Consider the following 21,035-nt stretch of genomic DNA (forward strand, 5'->3'; position numbering starts at 1 on the left):
GAAAAGTTTGGAGCAGGAGGAATTAGTTGGGTGGTGAGACAGCTTAGGCACCTAAGCAGGCTACACTTGAAGGCCCACAGATTCTCCACGTCAGTATTAGAAACTCAGATATATAAGCTAACCACGAAATGACACCTTAAACCTAGGTTACAATTGCCACAATGGAATGTCTAGATATCAATGGAATTTATTGTCATCGTCGTCATCACCGTCATCATTAATTTCATTTCTATACCACTTTATATTTTAAATGAAAAAGAAATCTCAAAGCAGTTTACAGAACATGAAAACTGAAAACAAAAATCCACGTAGCCCCTTCTAATTCTATAGTTCTATGATTCTTTGAATCCAGAATAAAACAAATTCAAGCTTCAAGAAAATATTTTGGATCCTTCTCTAAGTGACATTTTGCTTTCCCCATATTTATTTACCTATTTGATTTATGTATCTGCCCCATAGCAGAAGTACTGGAGGAAGCCAGTGTGGTGTAGTGGTTAAAGTGCCGGACTAGGACCTGGGAGAGCAGGGTTCAAATCCCCACTCAGCCATGAGGCCCACTGGGTGACCTTGCGCCAGGCAGAACCTCTTAACCTACCTCACAGGGTTGTACGAATTAACTGAGGAGGGAGGTGAACCATGTACTCCTTGGAGAAAAAGGTGGGATATCAATTCAATAAATAAACTCTTCTGCTTACCTGCCCAAGAAAGCTGGAGGGGCCAGCCAGAGGCAGATGTTGCCAACCTGGCGTCCAGAGATCTCCACATGGTCACTACTGGACCTGCGCCAGTTGCAAAATTCCTGGGGAATTTTGAACACTGCTTCACGTGTGTCACCATCATGCAAGGTTCTGTATGGAATGACAGTAAGAAAAATTGGTCCCTCCCATGTGAGAATCTTACAATCTATAATTCAACAGGGAGACAAGTAGGCAGAAGAAAGAGGTGATGCTAAATAGGGAGATAAAATGTTTTCGGCTTGATTTTAAGTAAAGCAGAGGTTGCTACTCTTACTGGATTTCTCAGCAGCTTTTGTTACTATCGACCATGGTATATTCTTGATGCTGAAATCAGTAGGAGGACCTGCTACCTTTACTCTTAGTTGCAGTAATAATCTCATGCCCCGTCATACCATTTGGGGTAAGTGAAGTGCTCGCTGGGGTAATAGGATTATGCTGAATGCAGAGTGGAGAGCAGTGACACTTAATGTGGCAATTACTGTATTTTTCGCTCTATAACACGCACCTGACCATAACACGCACATCGTTTTTAGAGGAGGAAAACAAGGGAAAAAACATTCTGAATGAAACAGTGGATGTATCATTTTTGTGCTTCATGCTGTGGCCACAGACATGTGATCTGATGGTGAATTTGGGGTGACCCAATGCAAAAATCCTGAGAATCCCTGTGGATCCATGCTTTGTAACCACGTTTTTGCACCATTGCAGCCCCAGGCAACAGTGGGTGTGTGATTTTTGGGGGGCAGGCTGTAGCCATGGACATGCTATGTGCTCTAATGGTGAATTTGGGGTGACCCAATGCAAAAATCCTGAGAATCCCTGTGGATCCATGCTTTGTAACCACGTTTTTGCACCATTGCAGCCCCAGGCAACAGTGGGTGTGTGATTTTTTGGGGGTAGGCTGTAGCCATGGACATGCTATGTGCTCTGATGGTGAATTTGGGGTGACCCAATGCAAAAATCCTGAGAATCCCTGAGGATCCATGCTTTGTAACCACGTTTTTGCACCATTGCAGCCCCAGGCAACAGTGGGTGCGTGATTTTTGGGGGGCAGGCTGTAGCCATGTACATGCTATGTGCTCTGATGGTGAATTTGGGCTGACCTAATGCAAAGATCCTGAGGATCCATGTAGATCCATGCTTTTTAACCACGTTTTTGCACCATTGCAGCCCCAGGCAACAGTGGGTGCGTGATTTTTGGGGGGCAGGCTGTAGCCATGGACATGCTATGTGATCTGATAGTGAATTTGGGGTGGCCTAATGCAAAGATCCTGAGGATCCATGTGGATCCATGCTTTTTAACCACGTTTTTGCACCATTGCAGCCTCAGGCAACAGTGGGTGCGTGATTTTTTGGGGGCAGGCTGTAGCCATGGACATGCTATGTGATCTGATGGTGAATTTGGGGTGACCTAATGCAAAGATCCTGAGGATCCATGTAGATCCATGCTTTTTAACCACGTTTTTGCACCATTGCAGCCCCAGGCAACAGTGGGTGCATGATTTTGGGGGGGCAGGCTGTAGCCATGGACATGCTATGTGATCTGATGGTGAATTTGGGCTGACCCAATGCAAAGATCCTGAGGATCCATGTGGATCCATGCTTTTTAACCACATTTTAAGTGGGGAGGGAAGGAAAAACACAGAACGGACAAGGAGCACGAGAGGGGTGTGCACAGAAGCAGCTGGCTAAGAATTCAGGACAGGGGTATAACGGGAGGGAGGAAAGGAAGGCAAAAGTTTTCCCTCACCTACCCACCCAAGCCAGCCAGCTCGCAGGCGCGCTCTCTCTCTCTCTCCCTCCTGCACGGAGCTTTCCCTTCTGCTTGCCTGGAGGGGAGGGGCTTTCCCTGCTCTTTGTTCCGTTTGAGCAAACACAGCAAGGAAACAGAGATGGGTGGGCAGTAAGACCCTGAGGCAGAATGCAGGAAAGCAGCCACTTCCTCTTTTCAGCTTTCCCTTCTAGGAGACACGCGATTTTTCCCTGCTTTTTTTTGCCTCCCCTTGCACCATTTGGCTCCAGGGACCACACATTCGCTCCATAACACGCACAGACATTTCCCCTTCCTTTTTAGGAGAAAAAATCTGCGTGTTATAGAAGGAAAAATACGGTAATTGTATCTGGTGGCATTTGTCTGCACAAGCAGGGCTCCAACTTTGCTAGGCTCTTCATGCTTTTGGAAAATGGCAATGAATGCAGTGGCAAAAATTGGCTGGCTTTGAAAAGGAAAAGTTTGAGAAGCTGCCTATTTCATTGTAAATTGTTGATGAGCTTCCTCAGTAGACCCGTATTTCATTTGTGTGTGTTCTGAGAGTCGCTTGACATCTTTGAACTGTGCAAATAGCATGTCCTGGCAGATTTACCCAGTAACTCCCACAGGTCTTTACCAAGACAGAGATGATGTTTGTCGACCACACAGAATCCAAGGATGCACATTTGTTGCTGCAATGGAAAATAACTCTGCAAAATATATGGATTGGGGAGGGGGAAATAACTCTGTGAAAGTATCAGCATGGACTACTTTGATCAGGGAAAATCTAGCAACAACTCAATCAGCACAGGAATAACAACCTCCTGAATCTTGGTTCTTCTGGCTATAGTTCATACGGAACACGAACGGCTCCAATATAAAGGCTACAATTATTGTCACCACCACAATGGTCACAATATAGAAAATCATGAAATAGAGGCGGCTCCAGTGTGAAGTCTCTGATGTCACCTCTTCCATGATGATGCACTAGTCGTTGACGACTGTCAACTCAAACAGGGTAACAAAACTGTTCAAAACAGGAATGACATGCATGCAAGAGGAGGTGGGGATCCATAAACTGTGAGATTGAAGGAATAATAAACTAGAGGTCCAAGCAACCAAAATAAAACGCACATAAATATGAGAAGATAAGATAAATGATTGAGCAGGTGGTTGAGGGACAATTCCAAGCACATCTGGAGGATGTGGACTATTTGGATCCTTTCCAACTGGGATTCAGACCCCATTATGGGACTGAAACTGCCTTGGTCTTGCTGGTTGATTATCTCCCCCATGCTAGGGATAGAAGTGAAAGCTGCTTCCTGGTTCTGCTGGATCTCTCAATGGTTTTTGATACCATAGATCATGGTATCCTTCTGGACCATCTACAGGGGTTGGGAGTTGGAGCACTGTTATACAATGGTTCCGCTCCTTACTCCTGGGACATGTCCAGAAAGTAGTGGTGGAGGGGTGAGTGTTCAGACTGCTAGGTGCTCACTAGTGGAGTACCTCAGGGCTCCGTTCTCTTCCCCATGCTTGTCAACATCTATCTGAAGCTGCTGGGAGAGATCATCAGGGGGTTTGGGCTGGGTCTTCATTAGTATGTGGATGATACCCAGCACTACCTCTTGTTTAAATCGGAACCAGTGAGAGCTGTGAACATCCTGTGTGAGTGTCTGGAGGTGGTTGGAGGATGGTTGGCACCTAACGGATTAAGGTTGAATCCTGACAAGACAAAAGTACTGTTTCTGGGGGACAGGGGATGGGCAGGTTTGGGGGACTCCCTGATTCTGAATGGGATAACTATAGTCCTGAAGGACCAGGTACGCAGCCTTGGGGTCATTTTGGACTCACAGCTGTCCGTGGAGGTGCAGGTTAATTCTGCATCCATAAACTAAAGCTAAAATAACAGAGTTTATGAATCCATTTATTTTAAAAATAATATGGTCCAGGGCATTGTAATACTGCAAACCCAGAATCCCATTTAATGTGCACTTGCTTTGACGGGGACATGAAATTGCGAGTGACGTGATATTTTGTAAGCAATTTCTAAAAAATGCAAACTTGGTACACATCCCTGCTTATGAGGAAGTGGAGCAAAAATCTCTGCTTCAGCAAGCAGGGGGTCCACAGAGGAAGGAGCTGGAGGCAAGAAAGGGGGAAGTAGGAGAATAATGAAGTCAGAACACAAGGTTCTGTGGTGGAACTAAATATTCAAGTGAAGTGATTTTCAGCTAAAATTGATTCAGCTAGGTACAGTGGATCATCAGAATCTGCAGATTTTGCAGAATCTTTCTGTAAGAAACAGTGAGCAGCTTATGACAAATAGCAGCAATTAAACTCAACAATTGCAAGGCCTATTTCTTAAGAACAGGAATAACAGCAACATGATAGCAAATACAACACTACATAAAAACACTTCAATACTATAAATGGAACAACATTATATTGGCATTACACGTTCTAGCAATTACAAAAATAACAAGGGAGCTCGGCAGTTTTATCTTGGTTCTAAATACCCCCATCCCATGATAAATAAATGTTGCTCACGGTTCTTCTCCGGCAGTAACTGAATGGCAAAGAACAGGATTGCGGACAGGTTGGAACTAAAGCAATGGAACAATGTGCTCCTTGAAGCCCAAGGTTTTTATTCATTTTTAAACAAAGGCTTGAAAGAGTATTCCAGTACTGAAAAAATACAGGAATGCTTCTTCTTTGTGTAGTAGTTTTGCAGTTCCTATAAAATGACCAGGGCAATAATGAGAAAACTTTACATTTTTTGGGTGGAGACTAGTTGCATCTACACCTCTTTGACCAGTGTAGCTAAATGGGCCCATCCCTTGGAGGGACCCCTATTGCCATGCTGCTTGATGAAATCATATTCCTTAAGCTATGTCCTGTACACATGACAATCATCTTCTTCTCTGGCGATCACTCGTAGCCGAGTATGATTATCTTCCATGAGCACAGTCTTAACTGAGTCCGTAAGTGACTGTGGAGGCCAATTCTGGATCCACATGTTCTTCCACAGTGGGGACATAGGTTTCCGGGTGGGAGTTGATCACGGTGAGGGTTTGCCAAGCGTGCCTTCCTCTTAGCATGTTTCTCCCTTGCGTCCTAGGTTCAAGTGTCTTCAAAGCCCATGACACCTTTGGCAAAGGCTGTTCTCCAACTGGAGTGCTCGCAGGCCAGTGTTTCCCAGTTGTCAGTGTGTATACTACATTTTTAAAGATTTGCCTTGAGACAGTCTTTAAACCTCTTTTGTTGACCACCAGCATTCCGCTTTTCATTTTTAAGTTCGAAATAGAGTAGTTGCTTTGGAAGACGATCATCAGGCATCCGCACAACATGACCAGTCCAACAAAGTTGATGTTAAAGAATCATGGCTTCAACTGGTGATCTTTGCTTCTTCCAGTACACTGACATTACTTCGCCTGTCTTCCCAAGTGTAAAACTTTTCAGAGATACCGTTGATAGAATCTTTCGAGGAGTTGGAGATGACGTTTATAAGTGGTCCATGTTTCACAAGCATACAGTAAGGTTGGTAGTACAATAGCTTTGTTAACAATACCTGCCCTGGGGCACTATCTTTCCTTCTTATCCTGCAAAGGAGACCAAACTGATGGCATATTAACATATAAGCAATGCCTGCATGGAGCATCCTTAAGGCTCTTTAGTAGCCTGCCAATAAAATAGCCTGGCTGATTGTGAATATGCAATTTCAGAGTGGCTAGATTCCTCCAAACCTTCCACCCCACCACATTATAGCAAAGTAGTGCTAATTCTGTACTTGAGAGGCACTTCTGTGTTCTTGCCAGACCAGGTCTGAAGTACGGTATTCATAATTGCTCAAAATTTAAAGGCGGCTCCGTTTCCTGAGAAACAGTGTTTGCAATGAAATATGCTCTGTTGGGCCAAGCCACAATAGATTTTCTCACCTGTCTATTAAAGGTGGAGCTGAGAAAGTAAAAGAGTGTTTCTTTTATTTCTATAGGGAGTCAATCAGTGCAATGTCAACTCAGAAATATGTCCCATTGTTTCCAGTGGGGCTTCTAGTGCAAATAGCATCACAAGCTAAATTGTTTGTTTAGGGATGTGGTTCCTTCCTAACTACTCCCTGGTTATCAGAGCAGTACAAATTGTGTAATAATCATATTCTTGGGGTGTGTGTGTCTGCAGTTATGGGGAGGGGGAGCCAGAAAGCTCCATTGTGCAAGTCAAGTTCTGCAAGCTTTTTTTCTAGACACCCGATTTCAAAGTATTTAAGACATTGCATTTATGATTCACCTCCTCTTCTTCCTTGTCAGAGTGCTTGGTACACATTTGGGGATTCAAAGCAATGAGTAGCTCCGAACTTCACAGTGCTTTGGATTCTAGCCACAGACTGTTAAAGTTCCAGTGAGTATACAGGCGCTGCATCCTTCAAAATATCACTTTTTATAATAATAAAAAAGCATAATGGATACAAAACAGTATTTTAACAGGAGGTATTTTCTGATGGTTTTAGCAGCAAATACTCCCTGTTTACTCAGAGAAGATCTCCCAGAACACCTATTTAATGTCTTTCTGGATTATTGACTTTGTCAGAAATCTACTGCCAAGCTCAATTTTAGATTCCATCCCCCTCCCTGTCTCAGGCTGGGAGATTTTTTTCCAATGCACTGTGTTTCAAAAGCAATTACAGTACCTTTAGTGATGCAGTATTTTCCAGTAAATGTACCTGGACTGTTGAGCTTACTTCACCCCACAGAGGATAGTTCTGTTCCAAATGTAGGTCATTAGTACTCAGCAATTTGTTCCATTACAGCTAATTGCCAAGGTAGAAGTATTATGGTATCCCTTACATTACACACACACCTTTTAAAAGAAGCTCTGTAAAATAATAGATGTTCCACAATTCTATCAGTGTTGTCTATTGGGGGTGGGGGGGCAGGGGGAGTTCAAAATAAAGATTGCTTAAAATTTTCATTTTAAAACTGAATGTAAATAATTAACCCATTATCTCACCTTTTTTTTCTTTTCTTATATTAATGTGTGTCTCTGTGTGGGTATTTATTAACCTCCTAACTGGCTCTACTAAGGGCTAACAGACAACCCATGATCTAGCAACTAGCCTGTGTGGGGCCAAGATTTGAGAAATCCCAGCTTTGTTCTCATTGTGCAAATTATTATGTTTTGGTCTAGCCTACCATTGTCACACTGATGTAAGGCTAATGTACTGGTCTGAGCTCCTTAATTGAAAGGCAGAACATGGATTAAATGAGACACTGACAGAACCGCCAAGCTCCTAATGGCTACTTTCCCTGCCTTCAGCTACTGGCAAGCAGATTGTCTGATTCATCCCCTAGTAACAGATGCAGCCAGTTTTATGTGCATCTATAAACCACCTTGGTGTGACCTAAAAGGCCAAGGGAAAGTGTGGGTGCATTGGAGGCTAAGTTGTAAATGAATATCGTAGGACTTCTTACATGGCACAAGGCGCTAAAACTTGCAGTATGCAAGTTTTCTGGTGCATGGCTCAAATTTGCAAGTGGCTTAAATCTTCTGTTGACTCCAGTCAAAGGCTACTATGGGGTGTGGCGCTCATCTCGCTTCAGGCCAAGGGAGCTGGCATTTGTCCACAGTTTTTCGGGTCATGTGGCCAGCATGACTAAACAGCTTCTGGCATGACGGCACACCATGACGAGTGCCAGAACAGACGGAAACACCGTTTACCTTCCCACTACAGTGGTACCTATTTATCTACTTGTACTGGTGTGCTTTCAAACTGCTAGGCTGGCAGAAGCTGGGACCGAGCAATGGGAGCTCATCCCGTTGCATGGATTCAAACCGTCAACCTTCCGATTGGCAAGCCCAAGAGGCTCAGTGGTTTAGACCACAATATGTATGTCAACTAATTCATTCACATGATCAGGCAGAAGAGGTCTTCTTTCAGAATATAGAGCTCTATGTGATGAAGAAAAAAGACTCCTGAACAGCAGTTGTGCTTGGAAGTAGCCAGAAATTAAATTACTTTAAGTCTGTGTAAGATATTTAAAGCACCAAGCTTGGGTGGAAAATGCAAAGCTTTCTTTTCAACTAGAAAACTGCATCTGTGTGCCTGACAAGTTCTGGGATACATTCTGTAGAATTGTGTGTGCGCGTTTCTGCAGAGCAGTCTTCCTTAGCCTGGCATCCATAGGAGTGTTTGGACTGTAACTCCTCTCATTCCTGACACTGGCCATGATGTCTGGGAGCTGGACAATAAAGACATCTGGAGGGTCCCAGGTTCCCCCAATGCTAGTGTGGGAAACTCCTTGCACCCTGCTGCTCTGAATTGGAGCTCATTTTGAATAGATGAGAAGAAGGCAGGAAAGGGAACTTCCCCTGGAATCTGCTGTCTCAGGCAGGCTGCTTTAAATTGCTATGTGTTTCTGTAACTTGAGGGAAGGAAGAGCAGTGTTATCAGACAAAGTCTATTTTCACTGGTTCCCCAAATCTCTTTTCTGAGAGCAGCTTTTGCATCTCATTTGGAAACCAAGGAGCCAGAGTCTGGAGGAAGAATGGGGAGGCACACAATGCCAGATGCTTGAAGTCCAATGTGAAGTTTCCACAGTCTGTGTTGATTTGGGGAGCCATGTCATCAGCTGATGTTGGTCCACTGTGCTTCATTAAGTCCAGGGTCAATGCAGCCATCTACCAAAAGATTTTGGAGCACTTCATGCTTCCTTCCAAAGACGAGCTTTATGGGGATGCTGATTTCATTTTCCAGTAGGACTTTGGCACCTGCCCACACTGCCAAAAGTACCAAAACCTGGTTCAATGCCCATGGGATTACTGTGCTTGATTAGCCAGCAAACCTGCCTGACCTGAACCCCATAGAGAATCTATGGGGCATTGCCAAGAGAAAGATGAGAGACATGAGACCAAGCAATGCAGAAGAGCTGAAGGCTGATATTGAAGCTTCCTGGTCTTCCATAACACCTCAGCAGTGCCACAGGCTGATAGCATCCATGCCACGCCGCATTGAGGCAGTAATTGATGCAAAAGGGGCCCAAACCAACTACTGAGTACATGTGCATGCTTCTACTTTTCAGAGGTCCAGTGTTGCTCTATTTGCAGTCCTCATTTTGCTGATTTCATTTAATATTCTAATTTTCTGAGATTGTTAATTTGGGGTTTTCATCAGCTGTACACCATAAACATCACAATTATAACAAATAAAGGATTGATATATCTCACTTTGCAGGTCCTGAGTCTATCTCATGTATTAGTTTTACCTTTTAAGTTGAATTACTGAAATAAATGAACTTTTCCACAATATTCTAATTTTTTGAGTTTCACCTGTATTTTGGGGGCCAGCTTGGGGGCTGTTCGGCTAGCTTAAAAAATGCTATTCCTGCGTAGGGAAGATGAGATCCCTGCATTGCAGGGGGTTGGACTCGGTTACTCTTGAGGTGGGTCCCTTCCAGTTCTACTATGCTTCTATGCTGCTGTTGCTTGCTGTCTCGCCCTAGGGTGTTTCATTCTTTGACACCGATGAGGGGGACCTTTGGCCACAAGTTCCTACAGAGCTTACAGGAAGAGAAGGTTGTCTCCTTATCTGAGAGCCAACAACTGCTAGCTTCTCATGGTGTTAGCAAGCCAACCAAAGAGCTCAAGGGGGGCATTTCAACTTTGCCTGCTGTCAGCCAAGCTCAGGATGCCAGGGACTTGTGGCTGTCCAGTGCAGTATCAGTAGAATCCCTTCCAATACATTGTGCATCTGCTTCCCCCTAGAAATTTAACACGCGAGGATAAGTACAGCCACAGAGTGCCATGGGGTTGCAAAACAAGCTCATTTCCCATTGCCTTTCTTTGCACCCTTCATAAATTCCCATCCTCTTTCCCACCTGCTCAACTCTAATTTCACCTTCTACCATGCAAATACGACTTTGAGCATCAAAGGCTTCAGTCTTCCCTAAAAACTATATTCTTGAGAAGTTGATGTTGTACAAATTAATAAGGCATATTTTGGAAAGACACCTTGTTAAAAAAAGAAATGCTATTTCTTCTGAAATAGTCGGACTAAGTATTGTTGATGAAAACTGTGCTTAAGCTGCAAATGCCATTATTTGCAACACTGTGAGAATGCAAATGACCATAGCATTCCACTTTGTTTCAGTTGCCTTTGTAAAGCCAGTGAAGTTGTTAGCTCTTTCGTGCCTTGCATTTTAATGCAAAGTATCAACGAATTTCGTTTGACTACAGTTTATCTGATATGCATAGTATTTCACACTACTTCCATCTATCACGGGATCTTCCATTGTTTTCCACTGCCTGTCACACCTGATTTTCATAACTACATATTTTCATTTCTAAACATTTACTGCCCTAGTTGGCTAATCAGGGATGAACGAGCAAAAAAGGGTGATCTTCTGAGAAAGCAGAAATGAATCTCAATGTCTGATCAGACCCATTGCACACATTCACTATCAGTTACTACAAGTACATACTTCACAATAAATATCTAAGAGAAACTGGAGTAAAGCAAGCTGGTTAAGTCAGAGTAAAGCTATACCAGATCTAAACTTTGTTCAGCAGTGGAGCTGCTGCCATTGCTCTGCCTAAGCCTGGCAGAAACAAGAAAGAGGTTGCCGAAGAAATGTTCCTGCAGACCACAGTGATCTACTGGGTGTATAAAGGATTATTGCTTCTAAGCAGATAGGTAGCCGTGTTGGTCTGCCATAGTCAAAATAAAAAAAAAATTCCTTCCAGTAGCACCTTAAAGACCAACTAAGTCAGTTCTTGGTATGAGCTTTCGTGTGTATCTGAAGAAGTGTGCATGCACACGAAAGCTCATACCAAGAACTGACTTAGTTGGTCTTTAAGGTGCTACTGGAAGGATTTTTTTTTGCTTCTAAGCAGTTTGTAATTGCTCTGGAGAAAAGCAGTCGTGTTAAGTCAGCCACTGAGCAAGTATTCTTAATAGTTTAGCACCAGGTGAACACTGAAGACTGGACAATTGTTAAAGCTTCTGCCATAGGTACCTGAACTGTACAGTGGTACCTCGGGTTACATACGCTTCAGGTTACAGGCTCTGCTAACCCAGAAATAGTGCTTCAGGTTAAGAAATTTGCTTCAGGATGAGAACAGAAATTGTGCTCCGGCAGCGCGGCAGCAGTGGGAGGCCCCATTAGCTAAAGTGGTGCTTCAGGTTAAGAACAGTTTCAGGTTAAGAACGGACCTCCGGAACGAATTAAGTACTTAACCCGAGGTACCACTGTATCACCACATGTCTCTGAACACAAGAGGAGTCCTGCTGGATGAGACCAGTGCTAGCACAGCATTATGCTCACCAAATAGCCAACTAGATACCTATGGGAAGCCCACAAGAAGGCTATGGATGCTGTCACATTTTCCTTCTTGCAGCTGGTATTCTGATACTGGAGTTAATAGCCCTCATGACTAGCAGCCTCCTTTAATTTCTCTGGTGCGTTTTGAGTATGACCCTCGGGGTCCCTTCCAATTCTATGATTATATGAGTACTGCATTCATCTTATGTTTATTATAGATTATAAAGCATGAGCATGGAATGAAACTAAAAGCACCATAAATCATAAATGGTCAGCCATCATTAAGGCTGCTGCAACTGAAGGCCTATACTCACAACCCATTGGCACAAACAGAAAGTTGTTTGCGCTCCCATTTCCAGTGCTGCTCTCTTCTATCTCCCCATACTGCTGAGTGCAAAAGTGCTGAGCATGAGTGGTTCATAGGTTACCATGTGCATTTATGAAGTTCTCCACTGCAGCAAGACTTTATAGCTCTGAGTGGAGAAAGAACATGGAAATACTAGTAGTTTCCCAGATATATACTTCCCTTTGAGCCAATTTGTAAAGCTCAGTAATGTGGATAGATTCAGTATTGGTGAATCATATATTGAAGCTCGCAGTAGGCTATCTAGTATAGTCATACCTTGGGTTGAAGTAGCTTCAGGTTGAGTGTTTTCGGGTCGCACTCCGCGGCAACCCAGAAGTAATGGAACGCGTTGCTTCCGGGTTTTGCCGCTTGCGCATGTGCAGACGTTCAAAATGACATCATGCGCATGCTTGGAAGAGGTGAATCGCGACCCACGCAGACGCGGGTTGCGTTTGCTTCAGGATGTGAACGGGGCTCCAGAATGGATCCCGTTCGCATCCAGAGGTACCACTGTAATCCAAAACTCTCCTTGATGCAGAGTGAGGGTATCTTCAACAGATGACTGCCCAGCCCTTGTGGCAGACTCTGTGATGGAGAATCTTCCACTCTCCTTAAGTAATTGCCTCAGTTGTTACCTCTGAAACATTTCTCTTAATGTTAGACTACAGTCTACTCTCCTGTAAATTATGGCTAAATGTCCCCACTTCTTCCAACCTTACCTCATAGAAATACTTTTCCTCATCTCTTCCAGATTATGTTTCTGAGGTGCTTTGAATGTAAAAGGTCAATAAAAGCTTTCTGGGAAATGATATATAATGAATGGAAAAAAATGTTTAAAATAACTTTTGCAAAGAAACCTTTTTTATTAGGTATTATGGGTACCAATATGCCAAAGGAGCAGAAAATACTTTTAATGTATGTGACAACAGCTGCACAGATGCTGCTAGACCAGAGATGGAAAGAAGAAAGAGTCCCTACCAGAGAGGAATGGCAAACCAAGCTGTTGGACTATGCTAAAATGGCAAAACTGACCAGAAAGCTCAGAAATAAATAAGACGAACACTTCAGGAAAGAATGGGGGGAAATTATAATTTATTTAGGAGACCACTGTAAGCAGATGAAAACATTAGCAGGATTTTAATATCACTTGTAATGTAACAAACACTTTGGACAATATGGACAGATGCAAAATATAGATTATTAAATAATATGCTGTTGAAAATGTTAACAATAAGACCCATGGTGGGATGTTTCAAGAAATCGCTATATACGGCTGTGCATTTGGTATTGTTATAAATTTACATTTGTAAAACTGAATGAAAACAATTTTTTTTAAAAAAAATATGTTAAAGATTAAAGGCTAATTTCTGGGCACTTCCAGGCAGAGAAAAAACTCCTGTCTGAAGGCCTTGAGAGCCATTGCCAGTCAATGTAGACAGGGATGAACAGAATGTAGATCAGGATCACTTTTAGATCTCTGAGTGAATTGCAATCAACCAGCAAGGGCTCTCAATGTTTTTAACAATACCCACAGCAAAATGACCTGTTCCACCTAGATTAGGCTACTAAAATGAAGTAAACTATTCCAAAGTTGACTTTTGCGCAAAAGGCTTGTGAGCTCAGTTCAGTTCTGCTACTGGAAATAAATTACTAGACTCAAAATATGTTCAGAGGAGCCCTGTTTTTTCGTTCTTAAAATATGTCTTTTGCTCCTGACTCTGATCAGTAGATCTAGTGAAAAACAAGGTAGTTTCAGCAAGCCTGAAGTTTGCCAACCCCAGTGCATTATGTTGAGCTGGATGGACAAATTGTCTGAATCAGCATAAGAGAATTTCCCATGCTGACTCGTAAGCTAGAAATAATCACTGCAAACTCACCACAGATAACATATGTTTGTGTCTGGGTCTAAAAACTTGCCCAAATATCCTGTAAGGACAATATGACTGCTTTGTTTGGCTGACTTGAGAGTTTTTTTTAACGAGAGGGTGGGTTTCCTTTTAGTTCAGCTACCTGTGAACTTTGCTTCCATCCCCTTTGTTCGGATACATACTTTGCTCAGCAACAGGAAAAGAGAAAACAGAATGCAGCAGCTGAGAACCTAAGCTGGACAGTAATGAAAATGTGTGTATTTGAAATTCATATTCCAAGTACAATTTAAATTGTACTATGAATCTGAAATAAAGCTTAAAATGTTCCTAGTAGAGTTTTTTGTTCCCTTTTGCTCACTGAAAGTTTGATGAGCAAACTCATTCTTGCAAACTACAGTCTTGAGAAAAAAGTTGAATAGAGCTCACTGATGAATAAATTAACTCTTGAGCACAGCATCTCTAAATTGCCTTAGATAACAGGAAGGCAACTACAGTACATGATATGACTATAGTTCCCATTATTATTCAGATCAACTGAATGCAAAGTAGGCATCACAAATCAACTGAAGCAGTATATTCATAAGGTACAGAGAAAACCCATGCGCCATAACCATTTTCTAAACTATTTGCTGCAATAGTTATTTTAATAAGTTTTGATGAGATCTTCAGTTTGGGGAATTGACTGTACAAAGGTCTTCAGTATACTGTGTCCCTAAACTCCAAATGACTACTTGAAAAGCTAAAGTGTGTTTATTTTCTATATGAAATTTAGTTCAAGCAGGTATTTTGTATAATGTGATTAAACTTACATATGTATTTTAATTACTCAAATTACTTTCTCATGCTTTTATATACCCTATAGTCATATCATGTAGTGTAGTTGCCTTTCTGTTATTTAAGGAAACCTTGAGCACATGCCAGCCCATTATGATACTTTCAGTTAGGATACTTTCTTCCTTTTCCCCTAAAGTAATGTAACTGGACAGCTAGCTTTCTATGCTGGGAAACAACTTTTACTTGGCAGAAGTTTACATTGGCCTAGGATGTTCTCTTCTCATCAGTACAGGCCTTCTTTTAAGAACCAATCTTTTCTTTCAGAGAGGATGGCCTCTTTGAGAACCATGGACAAACCTCTCCTATTTCAAAATACTGAACACCAGCTCTATAGTTTTATGTGGTCAAACATCTCCAGCTGGGCAGAGCAATCTTATATTCCAATACACCATGGAATGAGACACATCTTCCACTATACCGGTGCAATATCCAACATATTCTATAGCTGCTTAGGTGATGTTATCCCATTAAAATAATTTTGCAGTCTAAAATTATTTTAATTAGTTTCTTCCTTGTATTATGTGTTTATTTATTGTTGTCAAAAGAAAACTCCTAAATGACAACAGCGTGGGGAGTTAAGACACAGCTTGAAGAAATCTCTCTCTTTTTTCCCAAACAACAACAACCCTGCTTGGGGGTATAGAACAGCACACAAAAACCAAAACTCAGGGCACGCAAGCCAATGCAACTTTTCTGAGAGACTGGGCCTTGCACAATGTGTTGTTTTGTTCCCCTCCTGGTGTTTGCAAGCAAGCAGTGCCCCCTTCTCCTCCTGACTTTCCCTGGAGTATTGTGCACGAGTCACAACATTGGCCTCTTCTGGGGAATACTAGGTTAGATGAGGAAAGAAAGAAGCAAGCAAGCAGAGGAGGTGGGGAGGAGCAAAGGGCCTGGTGGGGGGGGGGGGAAGGATACAGCTACATGTTCTAACACTCTGTGCCCTAACTGGTAATGAATATGCCTGAGGCAAACTTCCAACTCTTTCTTTCCTCCTCAGGGCACCATAATAATTCAAAATGACCAACCTACCTTCTTGGAAACATGTGTTTATATCAATAAACTTTTTTTCTTTTTTAAAAGACATAACAGAATTAGCCCTGGGTTGACCAGAGGAGAACAATTGTTAGAATCTGAAAAAAAATGTCAAGCAAGCTTTATGTTACATACTTTTAAGAGTACCTTTGTAGCTTTCCTGTTCAAATAGTGCTCCTGCCCTTCTTGAGTCAAGCTCAGAAGCTGCACAGTAACCCCTCCTCCCCCAAACCTTCTGCAGGGTACAGAGAGAAATAACCACTGATTTTCTCTACCTCCATCAGTCGCATTCAATGGCTGGTTATTCTTTCTTGTGTTAGGCGACAGACAGAAAGCCAGCAAAGGGCCTGCTTTCAGTCTGGTCTGCTGCCCTCTTTAAGCCTCCCAGCAGCACCAGATTTAGGGGGTGTGTGGGCAGGTGCTTGAGTTGCTGCAACTATGACACAGCACACTTGAGAGCATGTGCAGAATGGAAAGGAGGGAGAGGATGCCAAATAAATATTTCAGGCGCCAAAATTTTGCCCTCAACTCAGGGCACCATAATACCAAAATCTGCCCCTGCTCCCAGCAAGCACATACAGTATTACTTGGCTTTTTATCTACCCATTTTCATCTACCCTATTTCACAGCCCTGTCCAACTGCCCCAGGGCAAGTGACCCTGTCCTAGTTACACTAGTATGGACTGTGAGAATGCTTGTGTGGTATTGCAGGAAATTGTGGATTTATGTATGCTCCTGAGTCCTGGCTTGTATGTGTAGTAGAGGATGGGTAGTCTGTGGGAAACACCTGCATTAGGTGTGCTTCGAACTTCAAGACCCTTCAGAGGAGACATCCCTCCCCCCTTTTCTCCCTTCCCATCAGTGTTTCTGTTCGAAAATGACAGGTGCTGGGGCCTAAGCCTGCCTGAAAAGCCTCGGACTTGAAAGCCCCATTCTAAACAAGTGCGTGCGTGTAGCTATGCCACGAGGGGAGTGCACTTTGTATGTGCTCAAAGGTGCTCTCTTTTTCCCCTTTGGGTAAACCAGCGCTCCAACTAATCCTTTGTTTTCTATGATCCTATGCGCCTCTCCGCCCACCCAGCTTCCTTTGGGGGGGGTCGCCGCATCTTGCAGACCTTCTTACGGCCTCTCCTGACGGGAAATTTCAGACAAAGGCTGGGCTGCTGCCACAGTAGCCGCTTCCGCCAACAGCCTCGGCGGCGTGTGCGTGCGCCACGGTTTGGCGCGGCCAGAAGAGACAAGAGCTGCTTCTGCTGGATCCAGTCCGCGCTCCGATGCGCCAAAGGAGCCGGGTGGCCAATGCTCCCTCGCCTTCTCTCCAAGTCCTTCCCACGAGCCGGCCACCCATCCCCAGCAAGCGGCCACCCGCAACAGGGGCGCGCTTCCTCAGCCTCTCCCTCTCCGCTGCAGCCTTTGCGCCCCCTTCGGTAGGACGAGCCAGCGACTCCTCCATCCCCACGTGGGAACGGGCTCCGGAGGCTAGCGGGGTGAAAGCATTGGGCAGGGAGGGCGTGGGAACCAAGGGCGGGAGGATGTGAGGCTGGGCGGCAGGGGCGAGGGGGTCGTGGTCCCCACGCCCTCTCCTCCCAGGGGGCGCCGAGACGCGGCACAAAGCCTGCGCGCAACTGGGGCGCGGAGGGAGCTGCCCTCCGCGCAACGAGGCGCGTCGCAGATCCTGGTTTGTTCTCTCTCTTTTTTCTTCCCATTCATCCCCTCCCGTCTGCCTCGGACGAGGCTGTGCCCTCGGGGCTCTCTTGTTTTTGCATAATCCTGCCTGCCTCCCTCCCTCCCTCTCTCCCCCTCGCTGGGCTCGCGTTTGATTGATGCGACGGGGGTCACGCTTTGGTTCCCGCGGGCAGCAGCTCGTCGCTGGCGAGGCCAAGCCTTTGTGCAGAAGTGCGCGGCGGCCCAGCGTCCACGGCTGGGCGGGAGGCATTTAAATGCCGCGATTTCGGGGCGGTAACAAAGGCGGCAGCGGGAGGGAGAGAGACAGAGTGAGAGGCGCGCGTACGGCTGCTTTGGGCCGCGGCCAGCAGTAGCGTCGGTGGCGTCGGACGCGGCGCCACGAGCGCTCCCAAGTGAGTAAAGGCAGCGGCTCCGGTGGATCCGTCCTTGCACGCGCGCACTGCCCGGTTACCCATCTGATTGGCGCTTGGGGGGAGCGGGCAGGGCGGAGGGCGCTCTCTCCGCGCGCAGCTTCGTAGGCGCGCACGGATGGATGGACTTCCCCGTGTGCCAGCCTGCCCTTCCCATCGCTCCTGCAGCGCCACTTCCAATTGCGAGACGGATTCGAATTCGTCTCCGAAGCTTTGACGCGCCCTCTCCCATCTCCATGCGGCTCCCATACTTTTGCACTGGGAAATCGCCAAGGTCCTGCCGTTTTCAGGATCCTGGCATTTCCCTTGAGTGACAGAGAAAACCCTGCATGCATAACGTGTGGTAATGTTTTGTAATGTTTACTGCAAATAATAGATGGAGGATTTGCTTGGAGCGTTCTATCAACGCAAAACGATCAAGCAACTGGTGCCTCGGAATTGAATTCCCCCCCGTTTTTGATTAGGTTAGTTTCTCGCAATTGCCTCTAGCTTATTAAGATTTTGTTCTTGGGATGGGGAAACGGTAACGAGGTTGGTCGTGTTTTTGTTTCTGAAATGGTAATTAACTGGAGGGCTCAGTTTCCAAACGTGGGCAATATAAATCTTGGATAGAAAACTTTGCAGAGGCAAACTTGAAAAGTTTTCCCGGTTTGCCTGTAGGTTGGGGTCTTGAGGTTGTTGCTGAAGGAGATTCAAGCAGGAGCAAGACTGAATGAACTTGGATCTCAGCGGCATCATGTAGAGATGACTTGGAGATGGAACAACTTCCAGTGCATCAGGTTTGGCCCCTCAGTCACTCCTCCTGCTTTTCATTTGCAGAATGCTGTTTTCATTTGTTCATCAGTTCTCTGTAGAAAAGAGCAGCCTGCTGAGATAATAATGTTAGCAATCAATACTGCTGGTTTTTTCCCTTGAAGATCCTTATATTCTCTCCATCTGTTGTGACATCTTGTGCTCCTCTTGAGTTTGCACTGTGCAACGTTTTGTCTGGAAATGAAATTAATGGTTTCTTTATTTTCTTATTAGCAGTGGGCACAATCCACTGAGAAGCGGGAACAGTTGCACATCTCACAATCCATTTGAGTAGGGCTTGCACAGGAGAGCTGCCGGTTTGATTGCACCTTAAATATTTCATCAAGTATCTGTATATGTTTTCTCGGTGGCATTCGTTCCAGAATAGATAAAAGTTATATAATGGAGAGTGTGTTCATTTAACTTGCAGATTCCATGATAAAAGAACAACATGAGCAGATATTTTTCTGTCATGGGTTCTGCTCCAGATATTTTGTTTTCAAGTAGAAGCATTTGGCATCTCCTGTTGCTAGGCAGGGAAAAGTGTGAATTATAAAAATATGCTGAAACTTGAGGGAGACACATTTGGATTTTAATATGTTGCTGATATTATTTTTCAGTATGTTTAAGGCTGCTGTTCTGGACATAGTTTGGAGCAGATAGTTTTACTTGACTTTAATAGGACTTGTATATGTGAAATTGTGCCTGGGATTTCTGCTTGAATTCAAAAGAAAGGCACTGTCATCTGTTCTTGAGTAAAACTTCAAAAGGCAAGGATTTTGCCCAGTATAAATCATGTAATTTCCCCCAAAGTTGATCCTTCAATATTAATACCGAGGGCAGCAAGAGCAATAGAATCAGAGCAGTGAGAGCAATAGCCGGGACCTTTTTTTCTAGGAAAAAAAGGTGCTGGAAATTCTTTTTAGGGACCTTTCTTTAGGGGAGCACCCAGCCAAAGTTGTTGAGCTTTTTTAGAGGGGAGCACAGTGCTCCCCCCTAAAAAATGTTTAGGTACTGTCATTCTGTAGTTTAAATCAGGAAAAATACATACAGTAAATGGACAAAAGTACAAAGATTCACAAAATGTTTAGGGGTGCTTCTATTTTTATGCCTCTGGAATGCTGTGCCATAACGCTAAAAAGGTGCCGGAACTCAGTTCCTGTAAATTCTCGCTGAAATTAAGCCCTGGCAATCTGAAATAGAGTGGAAACCTCTTCCCATATACCTCTAGAGAAGTGATGGGGGTGCAGTAGCTGTCCACTTGTCTATCAGATCCACATTTTGAGCACATATACCTGTGTAATGTCCCACTTGTCTTTGGGTACACAATTGAGCTCCATGCTGGGCCCTGTATACTAGTCAGCCCAGCAAACCCTTTGGATTGGAACAACTATTGACCAGCTGCAAACACCCCCTTGGGGGGAAGAAAGGGTCATGGTGGGACTGCTAAAAGCATTCTTGATTATTTGGATCATTCTTTCTTGCAAGGGGATAAAGGAATAGAGATTAGGTTGTGCATCTCCTGATTCCCTCTTCCTACCTCCTTGGGCAGAGCTCCCTTTCTGCTTCTAGGGGCTCAGTCTCACAGGTCTTCTGGCTGTGGTCTGCTGCTGGTCTTCTTCACTATTCACTCAGGAAGGATTCCTCCCCAAGGCCTGTTCTCACACCACTCCTACGTCTTCCCCTATAGCAGGGGTGTCAAACTCAAATTCATCGGGGGCCGCATCAGCAGTTTGGTCACCCACAAAGGGCTGGTTGTATCTGTAGGACTTACAGTACAGGAGAGAAGGGTTCAGGCAGCCGTTGGATCTGTCACATCGCAGGATGGCATGCGCTCAATATAAAAACAAGTGGAGGTTTCCTGAATGCATGTAAAGTGGAGGTTTCCTGTGTAGAACGGCCGGCGCCGCTAGAGGGCAGACGTTCTCTGGCTTTGAGGCTGCCGCGCATGCGCTGAAGAGGCAGCTTTCTTGTGTCAAAAAAAAAAGCAAGAATAAAAGGTGAAGGCTGGCGGTGGCTACACGGGCCACATGACGAGGTCTGGTGGGCCGGATTCGGCCCGCGGGCCTTGTGTTTGACACCCGTGCCCTATAGCATTTGCCACAGAAAATTTTTATCCGGTGCCACCTTGCTTGGAAATGTTACGTGAGGTTCACTCACCCAGTAGTTGGAACTGTCAAGGACAGGCCACCTGCTCTGTCACAGAATTCACCCTTGTAGCTTTCCCTCTTCCTTTTCTTTTTACAAACTACATTCGTACCTCAGC

At 44.5% G+C, this 21,035-nt stretch overlaps 1 protein-coding gene across 6 annotated transcripts in view; it reads left to right on the top strand.

Moving 5' to 3' along the window:
* ST6GAL1 (ST6 beta-galactoside alpha-2,6-sialyltransferase 1) overlaps window positions 1-21,035 on the top strand; it is a 123,884-nt gene that overhangs the window by 12,328 nt on the left and 90,521 nt on the right. Inside the window, exon 1 of one of the 6 annotated variants that reach the window (XM_083742132.1) lies at window positions 17,028-17,308. The exons of 1 other annotated variant lie outside the window; for it this stretch is intronic. The gene's annotated coding sequence lies outside the window, so the exon portion shown is untranslated. Of the gene's footprint in view, window positions 1-17,027; window positions 18,321-18,557; window positions 18,757-21,035 lie in introns of those variants that run through there. 4 more of the 6 variants (XM_083742126.1, XM_083742127.1, XM_083742130.1 and 1 more) reach the window with 4 other exon arrangements.

The sequence above is a fragment of the Podarcis gaigeae genome, assembly GCF_964106915.1.
Source record: "Podarcis gaigeae genome assembly, chromosome: 5".
Taxonomy (NCBI): Eukaryota; Metazoa; Chordata; class Lepidosauria; order Squamata; family Lacertidae; genus Podarcis; species Podarcis gaigeae.